The sequence below is a fragment of the Triticum aestivum genome, chromosome 4A (genome assembly GCF_018294505.1).
Source record: "Triticum aestivum cultivar Chinese Spring chromosome 4A, IWGSC CS RefSeq v2.1, whole genome shotgun sequence".
Taxonomy (NCBI): Eukaryota; Viridiplantae; Streptophyta; class Magnoliopsida; order Poales; family Poaceae; genus Triticum; species Triticum aestivum.
Genome location: NC_057803.1, coordinates 545,085,805 through 545,096,530, shown reverse-complemented (window position 1 = coordinate 545,096,530; position 10,726 = coordinate 545,085,805).

Below are 10,726 nucleotides of genomic sequence, written 5' to 3'. Positions count from 1 at the left end.
ACATTTGCTGAACTTGGCATATAATTGATGTTCTCTAAGCTTTCCAAGTACCAAACGCAAATGCTCCTTATGTTCCTCTTCATTCTTTGAATAAACCAGGATATCATCAATGAACACTACGACGAACTTATCCAAAAACTCCATAAACACTTTGTTCATCATGTTCATAAAATAGGCAGGTGCGTTAGTCAGACCAAATGACATAACGGTATACTCGTACAACCCATACCTGGTAGTATAAGCTGTCTTCGGAATATCCTGTTCTTGAATCTTCAACTGGTGGTATCCTGATCGCAGATCGATCTTGGAAAATACCTTAGCTCCTTGCAACCAATCAAACAGATCATTGATCATTGGTAGTGGGTACTTGTTCTTGATCGTTACTTCATTCAATCCTCGATAATCAACAACCATCCTTAATGATCCATCCTTCTTCTCCACTAGAAGTACTGGTGATCCCCAAGGCGAAGAACTTGGGCGAATATATCCCTTATCCAGTAACTCCTTAATCTGCTTCTTAATTTCCACCAAATCCTTTGCTGGCATCCTATATGGTCTCTTTGATATTGGCCCTACGCCTGGCAATAGCTCAATCAAAAACTCAATATCTCTATCCGGTGGCATGCCTGGCAACTCCTCTGGAAATACATCAGGGAAACCCCTTACCACTGATACTTCCTGCTGCGCAACTCCTATTAAGCAATTTACTTGAGTCCTCTTTGGCACATGCCGGGATACATACTTGATCCTTCTCCCTTCTGGGGTGGTAAGCAAAATTGACTTACTAGCACATACAATATTCCCTTCATACTTTGATAACCAATCCATGCCTAATATCACATCCAATCCTTGAGATTCCAATACTATTAGGTCTGAGGGAAAAACATAGTTACCAATCCTTAATGGTAACCGGTCACACCATAGACTAGCCACATACTCTGCTCCGGGCGAGGTTACTAACATGGGTGACCTAAGGGCTTGGGTTGATGGGTTATACTTATCCACAAATCCCCTTGAGATGTATGAATGCGATGCGCCAGTATTAAAAAGAACGAGTGCAGTAAATGACTTAACCAAAAACTTACCTATTATTGCATCTGGCTAAGCTTCAACCTCCTCCACGCTAACGTGGTTCACCTGTCCCCTGTTGAAAGGGTTCGGCTTCTTCCCAGAACTTCCATTGCTATTTCCATTTTGTAATTCAGGACATTCATTGGCATAATGTCCGGTCTTTGAACACTTAAAGCAAGTGACTTGGCTCAAGTCCTTCTTGGCTGGGGTTGAGGGGTTGGTGCGGTTCTGGCCGTTGCTTCCTCCATTGCCATTATCATTCTTGGTGCCATTGTGATTGTGCGAGCTACCTCCTCCATGGTATGCTGAAAATGACCTCCCGGTCTAGGGGTAAAACGTGGCTTCTGCTAAGCTCCTGAATTATACTTCCCTTGTCCATACTTCCTCTTGCGATTCTCAATCTGCTTCTGCTTCCCTTCAATCATAAGAGCACGATCTACCAACTCCTGGTAGTTGTTGAAGGTTGCTACCATCAACTGCATGCTCAACTCATCAATCAGTCCTTCCAAAAACTTCTCCTGCTTAGCTGCATCCGTAGCGACGTCGTATGGGGCATAACGTGCTAACTTACTAAATTCCTCCACATACTGGCCAACTGTCCTTCCTCCTTGGCGCAAGTTGCGAAACTCACGCTTCTTCATGGCCATAGCTCCTGCTTAAACATGTGCAGTATGAAAAGCCTGCTGAAACTGGTCCCATGTGACAGTGTCTACAGGGAAAGTGGCTGTGAAATTCTCCAACCATGATGCTGCGGGTCGTTCTAACTGATGTGCGGCAAACTTCACCTTCTCCGCATCTGTGCATCCTACTGTGGTCAACTCCCTAGCTGTCTTGCGGAGCCAATCATCTGCTACTATCGGCTCGATGCTACTGGAAAACACTGGCGGATTCAGCCTAAGAAAACGGGCTAAGTGGTCAACAGGTGGTGGTGGTGGTGGGTTGTTGTTGTTGTTGTTCCCCTGATTCTGATTCTGGACTAGCAACTGCATCAATGTGTTCTGCTGCTGGATCAACTGGGTGAGATCCGGTGGAAAGACAAATCCGGGGTCACGTCTCGGAGGCATCTGAGGGTTTAGAAAAGATGAGATATAAGAATAGAGGGGGTCTAAAGAGAAAACACTACCCATATGCACATGAGGCAAAACAAACAATTCACTTCAATTAATCAAACAAGGGCATACAATCGATCTATCTATCGCAAAAGTGCTCGGACTACTATATTTACATGGTGGACTACTACTACTGATGAGGTGGTCTACTAGAAATATTCTACGGTCGTTGACTCCAAGATATTTGCTCCAACTTCATCAACATAGTCATCATCGCTACTATCTGCTTCCGTGTCGGTGCCGTCGATGATGATGTAGTCTTCCGGGCTAATCTCCTGAGGTTCTTCGTCTTCATCTACTGGCGTAGGGCCTCCCATAAATATTCCAATCTTCTTGATTAGGTCGTCATTCTTCTCCACCAATACTTCAATTTCCTCTTCATAATCTTCACGTGTAGCCTTGAGTTCTTCCTCCAGTTCCTTGATTCTAGTCTTGGCCTTCTTCAGATCTATCATGTCGGCGCACATTTGGTTCTCCTGTCGTCGAATGTGCTGGTTTAGCTCCTGGATAAAAGCTGCGATTGATCTATCCTTCCTGGTGCTGATCATCCCCCAGTGTTCATCTCGGCGCCCACAAATCTGGTAGATAGTATCCTTGAGATCCTTGCGGTAGACTTCTCCAATGCGTCCCATAGCGATGTGAGCTGCCATGCTCTTTCCTAGACTCCAAGTTGGTGCATCAAAAGAAAACTCTATGGGCTCAGTGACTGGCATGAACGTCCTTCCTGGAACTTGAACTTGAATCATCCAGCGCTCTTCTTCAGGTAAAGTGGCGTTGTAGGTTCCCGTGAAGCTTGGTACTCCTATATTCAGGTATCTAGTGACTTCCTTCAAGTGACGTCCAAAGGGTGTATCTTCATCCGGTTGCGTGAACTTGTTCCTTGCGTCCGCCATCCTAAAGAGTAGAAAAGATGAGAGGTCAGAAAAGAAGAGAGTGAATAGTGATCTAGGTCTTGTGCTTAGTGGTCGTGTCCTACCGTCAGCGTGTGCTCTGATACCATCTCTGTAGCGACCAGACCTCAAACAGTCTGATCTCTATGCTCCGGTGTCATCCCTGGATCAATAATGCTGACACCACACAGTACTCGAAAGATTTATAAGAGAGTAGCAATCACACACTTATTACATCGAGTGTCTCAAAAGAGAACTTATTACAATAAATATGGCTTAAGGCCATCTAATAACGATAACAACGGAAGGCTTGGAAGATAAGTGAGTCCATCAACTCCAACGGCATCACTGAGTATAGAACCACGACCTAAAAACTCCTTAATCGTCGTCTGAAAAGTCTGCAACATTAATGTTGTAGCCCGAAAATGGGTCAGCACATGGAATATGCTGGCAAGGTAACACATAGAGAGTAATGGAATGTAACATCTATACTATATGCATATTTGGCTGGTGTAAAGCTCTATGGTTACAGTTTTGCGTAAAGCCAATTTTTCCCTACTTAAAAGGAATAAAATTTAATTACTACCATGGTGGTTGTTAAACATTGAGAATGGTTGACATCATTCTCAATCCCAATTAAGCATCATCATTAAACATAACCCAACAAAATTAATTTAGGGTAACATGTTGACATTCACATGATAATCCAAGTACTAGATACTCAAGATGTCCATAACCGGGGACACGGCTAACCATGATTAGTTTATTACACTCTGCAGAGGTTTGCGCACTTTTCCCCACAAGACTCGATCGCCTCCGTTTGGTTTCTCGCACTACATGGTGTTTGAGAAGACGGATGACCGAGACATAGTCTTTCAGAAGTGCTAGAACCTTACGATCGGGTAGACCGTACCACCTACATCTGCTAGTCTACCACTGTAAGAGTTCGCACAACTTAGTCAACTATGCTAGAGCCCATAATAGCTTGTGGCTGCACACGGAAGTTTCTATTATGAATAGTCTCATGATCCCTTTGAGCCTGGGTGGCGGTCCAAAAAGAAAACAGGCAAGTCCTGGAATACCCAGGTGCCTCAATCCACCCAGATGTGTGTTTAAGTTGCCACCTTAGATAAACCATTAATTAACAATCTCACATCTGTCATGGTTTTCACTCACCCAATCCACGTCTACTAGCATAGCATGGCATAATAAGCAAACATAGAAGTAACTCCCAAAGGTTTGAAAATAAACAGGTAATAGGTACTACCTCATCTACTTCCCATCCCACAATTTAATTAGATCCTAATCATGCAATGTGTGAGGATTGATCTAATGCAATAAAACTGGGTAGTAGAAAGGTATGATCAAAGTGTTACTTGCCTTGCTGATGATCCGCGAAACCTAACGATTCGAAGTAACAGGCGGCGCACTCCGGGTATTCTATCGCAGGAAAACAAACAAGCATACAATAAGTACTCATCTAATGCACATGTAAAACTCAGATAAAAGATCTAACCAGAAGGTTCAACTTAAGAACTCCGGTTTGCAAAAAGAATCAAATCGAACGAAACAACGAAAGTCAAACAGCGAAAGAAAACAACTTCATTCTAGTAATCTGGATCTAGGGCAAATTTTACAGTAGGAAAATCCTGTTTAAGTTGGTTAAACGGGTAGAGGGTTTCGAGACGAATCTGTAGGCGCTTGAATCACCTGATTCCGCTAAACGATCGAAAAGTTATACTAAAATGAAAATCGGATCTGGAATCGCGATCAGAAAAATCGCGGATTTAATCCGAGAAAAAGAAAAACGACGAACAGTGAATTTATTTTTTCTCTTTTTTTGGCACGGAAAAAAAGGCGCGACGAACCTCGGGCGGCGGGATCGTCGGCGGCGGCGGCGGCTCCGGCGGCGCGCGCGGATTGAGGCGGGGCTGATGGGCTGGGGCGGCTCGGGGCGGAGCTATTTAAAGGCTGCCCCCGGGCGATGTCCCGCTCGGGTACGGCCCGAAGTCGGTTCGTTTTTTTAATTATTCCGCTCGGAAGAAAAATAAAAAGAAATACTAAACGGACTCCAAAAATTCCGTAATAAATTTTCACAGGCTTCTAAAATCAAGCCGCACAAGGTGAACATTTATTTGGGACCTAAATGCAATTTTGAAAAACGCACTTTTTTTCCTAAATTCAAATAAAACACCGAAAAACTCCGAAATAAAATCTTATTTGATTTTATTATTAAATCCTCAATATTTCTTTATTTTGGGAAAGTCATTTTATTCACTCTGTCATATTTTTGTAATAGAAATAATTGATGATAAAATAAATAAAATCAAATGACCCTATTCTCAAAATTTGAGAAAACTCAAATATGAAAATAACGAAATCCCCAACTCTCTCCGTGGGTCATTGAGTTGCGTAGAATTTCTAGGATCAACCAAAATGCAAAATAAAATTTGATGTGCATTGATGATCTAATGTATAACATTCCAAATTGAAAATTTGGGATGTTACAGGCACCCTAGGGTAGGGGTCTCCACTACAGATCCTTTTTTTTGAAAGCGCCTCCACTACAAATCGGCTTCTCCCTCGTCCTCTTGAAGAAAACCGATGATGAGTGCGGCGGTAGGGTTTGTAGGAGTACTACGGCATGCGGGACGTCGTAGTAAACAGGTTCGAGACGACGCCTTAAATATGTGTGGGCCGCTTTGTTTTACGGGAACGAGGCAGGATTTTGGGTTCGGGGACCAGTGGAGATATAGTACGTACAAAAAATTGTGGACGTAGGTTCGACCGAAAGGCAATGATGCATGGGCCCTGCATTTTGATATACCCGGGGCCGCGTGAAATTTGCTACTCTACTCAATACTAGTAAGGTACACATGTATTGAACGCATGAGATTTCGAAACCAAATTATGAATAAATACACGCTATAGGATGTAAAGCTTTGAGTCATATATGCATGATGTAGATGTTCGCTTAGTTCTCATAGTTCATATCATTCAAAATCAATAAGTTTTATAAAAATGTTAAGATTCATGGGGTTGTGCATTGTACTCCCTCCGTTCCAAAATAGATGACCCAACTTCGCACTAACTTTGTACAACCATGGAGTCTTCTAAATTGTACATGTGGCAGATCTAGTGGAATGTTGATAATATCCAATGGCCAGTAGTGCTCGGATTTGCCTATCTCTACACTGTCGGGTTAGCTTCATCCAGTGACCATCTTTCAAAGCTATTGGCACACTATATAGTTCTTGTGCCATAGTTGCATGTTTTGGAAAAAAGCTACTAGTGGGTTTTACTATCTATTTAGGAATAGAAGATGTATACATGGAAGTTGTAGGGAAAGAGATGACATGGAGCATCTCAATTCCTATGAGTAGGGATCGAAAAAAAGATGTCATTTGGTTCACATCATAGGAACTTTTCTATTGAATATAGAGATGACATGTTTCTCAATTCCTATGAGGAGGGATTAGAAAAGAGATGTAATTTGGTTCATAACATAGGAACTTTTCTATTGAATATACGCTAATGTTTATTTTCCTTTGAAATTAAGGGAGTATAGGAATCCATTCATATGAACCAAGTGGCTCTAAAGCTATAGAAATGATATCATGTTTATTTCCTTTGAAATGTGGAGTATATGAATCTATTCCTATGAACCAATTGGCTCTAAAGGAAAAAATCCTATAAAAATCATATCATATAGAGTTCCTATGATATTCCTCGACACTAAGGGATGCTTGAAATTGCTGCGGGTGATACGATGACCTTTCTTTATAGACTCCTGACCCAACTTTATAGTTACCTCTTGAAGATGAATGAAATGATATATACATGGTATTCTACATGTGCAATTTGGTACAAGAAAACTCGATAAAAGTTTGCGAGGTTCGAATTTTCAATAAAGCTATATGCACTGCATTTCGGAATGGAGGGAGCATACGGCAGTTGCTAACACTCACGTGGAAGATTTGTGTGTAGGAGGAGTGGCTATTCTGTTAAATGACATGGCAAAACTGACACTGTCGGATGCCGATCTAACGGTCCTTATGGCATTCGTCAGGAAAAGGCTTGTGGCGAACGTTTGTCGGATGATGATTTACGGACACATGCATTGCATTCATACGTGCCCCCCTCTCTCTCACGCACACGCACCCTCACGAGTCACGACTCTCCTGAGTCCTCTCGCAGACTCGCACGTCGCACCCATCGTCTATCTGCAGGTAGACGTCACGCACATATGTGCTCTTCACACCCTACCCTCAGAACTTCTAAAAAACAAAAGACGGAGCGCACATTTTATTTTAGCTCACACGTCACGCACTTGTACTATTACTCTTGTGGCAAATGTTCTTTGGGCATAGTATATTGTACTCTCACGAAGAGAAGCAGTGCACGCACACACTAGTTCTCTCACACCCACTCGCGGGTACACGTACGAGCGCATTTTTTTGAAGCTGGTACAACAAAATCACTTCACTATATATAAAAGCAGGAGCCTTAGCGCTTGCTTTACTAGGGTTCCTCTCGTTCACTCTCTCATGCTCTCCAGATGTAAGCAACACATAGGTGGCCACACTCTCTCTCAGCTCACGGCTGGTCACAAATCCGGCCGGACAACCTCGGCCGGGGCAGGTGTGTAGGTGCATTGTTCACGCTGTCGTCGGCAGCAAGGGAGGAGACCAACGGCTGCCCGCGTGTCCCGATAGGTGGCCGTGCCATTCTCTCTAAGAGAGTGCCGGCTCGGGAGGGCCTCTTACCCCTTCTTCGTCCCTACGGTATTGTGGCCAAGATGCGGCCTCCCAACGCCGTCTTTGCGACATGCCGATGACCCTCAGGTATATATTCCTTCGAAACCTGCCTTGCTCTACTGCCTCAGCTCCCTTCGCGTGGATCCTTTTCTACTTCCGTCCGCTGTTCCAAAGCCACCTAGACTTCTACTAAGGCACATGCTTTGCACGTATGTTCTGTATGATAGATACTCATATACCTTCTTTTTAGAGAGAGAAATGGGTAGTCGTATCTTGAGTAGATATCATAGTGTGTTTGTTTGCATGATTTAAGGACTATTCTGAAATAAGAAGCAAATCACTTGCACAAATCAAACTGAGTTCCAATTAAGAATTTGATTACAAGATAAAAGTTGTAGTTTTATTATATGCTGTTTCCTGGGTTCCACTGATGTATAGTTCCAGAGTTGTTTGACGGTTTACATGCATGTTTATGGACTATTTTGTGCAACTAAATAAGTCATTTAGGTCTGACAGACACTCATGTCCTATATTAGCTTGAGGTATAGCTTATGTATGACTGAAATAAAATATTACACTTTTTCTGCGAATAATAAAAATATTAAATTTCTCGATGAAGCAGAATAAAACTTTAGCTAGCATCAGCCATGCAATGTTATGTTATGTGAACAGTGTAAATTTGCAGTATAGCGGCATCTAAAAAATCCATTTTTACAGTAATCTAAAAAAATTAGTTAGTAGTAGAGTGTTTATTTCCGAGGTGACAACGGGGAACCAAAATGTGCTAGCTATTTGCTAACTTGTCGTACTTGCATGTGAGGAGGTGGCAGCAGTTTCTAGACATTTCTCAACTTCAGTAGGTGCAATCCAGATTCAACAGGGACTTCTTTATTTGTTTACTTGGAGAGCAGAGTCGGCCATGTGCACAAGGAGCGGGAGCGAATCCGGCAGCTCTTAGCCGTCAGATCATATCATCCTTTGTTTGATGGACGGCAGTGATATGCATGAGAGGGGAAATGAACGGTGGATTTTGAGCCAATGCTTGTTTGGGTAGGAGAACCGAAGATGGAGTGGTAAATCCAATTTCAAAACTACCGCATTATAGTAGTAGTAGATTAGAAGTAAAGCTATTTCATACAGTCGACTCAAAGCGTTGGTTCAAACAGGGAAGAAAGTGGGAAAGCTGTAGCATGAATCTAGGACTTGGTTCTAAGAGGAAACGGGGGAAAGTAGTAATATCTGTCACTGTTTAAATAACTGTATATCTTATTTGCGCAAACGGGGATGTCTGTCTCCATATCGTTTCGGGATGTCTGTCTCCGTATCGTTTCTATCCGTGCAATCAAAAGCACACACCTCAGTTTTAGTACAACTGCGCAAAATGAGATGGCTATCCCTCGCTGCCGTCGTCTAACCTCCCGTCTTCAAGGTATCCCTACATTGGTAGTAACTAAGGTAGAAAGACCAACGCAATCTAAAAGAAGCTGATTCGTACGTTTTACTTCCTGATTGCAGTGCAGGGACGAGTGAAAACAACTGCATCCTAGTCGGGAATGCACTTTCTACCAATTCATCCATGGACCAAGGACTAGCTGGCACGGCTGCACGGCGGTTTTTTGGACAGGTGCGCGGACAAGAGGCATTGTGGTCTGCTTATTTCTGCAAATAGCGGTGCTTAAATTTAGTGGAATGCACAAGCATTTCAGCTGGTCAGTACACTACATGGTTCAGTTCAGCATTCCAGCTGATACCACAATTATAATTGGTTATTCTGGAATGAGTGAACCTAACCCTGTATGGTGGCAACAAGAAAAAACCAGAGTGAACTCCAGGAAATTTAAGCCTGCCGGGAGGCCCTTTGCTCAGAGAGAAGCCTTGCTTGTTTTTTCCTGATTTGTAAACCTTCTCACAACTTTGTCTTTTTCTGTGAACTAGTATATGTTTGTTATGTTCTATGAATCATTGAGATGTATAAAATTGCTTAACTTATGCTTTTCAAGTTTTTTATGAAGACGAGTTTAATGTGAGTGTTCCACATGAGCATTGGACTAGCGTGTGAACATTTGGAATTTATTCAATTGTGGCCTCAATTAACTGCATGAACCACTATAACAAGATACATAGTTGCTTATATGTCAAACAACAGATTGTTGATTGTTAGCTGGTCAATAGGCTAGTGTTGAAGCAAGCTGAGCCAATGTGCCGTGTTTTGCACAACTGCTTACAAGTGTGGTAGCACCAACAGTGTTTACAAGTACTTATGTATACGTCGGCGCACGGTTCTCGAACGAGTGCTCTATTTCGTCAACACACACTGCTCGTATGATAAACCATGACAACTTATGTCTTACCATGCCATATTCATGAAAAAACTAGTGAGTATGCATCTCTTTCGGCAACAATTACGATGGTTCTCACATGATTCACGGGCACACAAAAGTAGCAGCAGTTCCCATAGAGGGATTCAAATAGAGTACTAGCCCTCGAGGGGTCGATAACAGGTAAGGTTCGGATAATTAGACACAATCCAAACTACTATTAAACACTAGATGGGGCAACTATTTCATGCCTTGATCTAATTTGGGCAGGACACAAGACGGACCTTGCCATGAACATCATCGAGGACGTCCCGCAGCAGCTCAATCATGTGAACCTTCATGAAGACAACCTTGTGGCCTTGCCACTGATAAACTTGTTTGTGGAGGCATGCCACGTCATCTTCCTGCGTAAGCTTGACAAGAACTATATTCCTCACAAACGAAGGAGTAGCTTTGAACTTCTTGTGCTTCAGTACACCCTGGACAACATGCCTGACAACAGTGAGGTTGGAATACAACTCTTCATTGGTATAACCACAAATGGCTTCCAGGATCCAGCAGCCTAAGAACTCTGTTTTCCC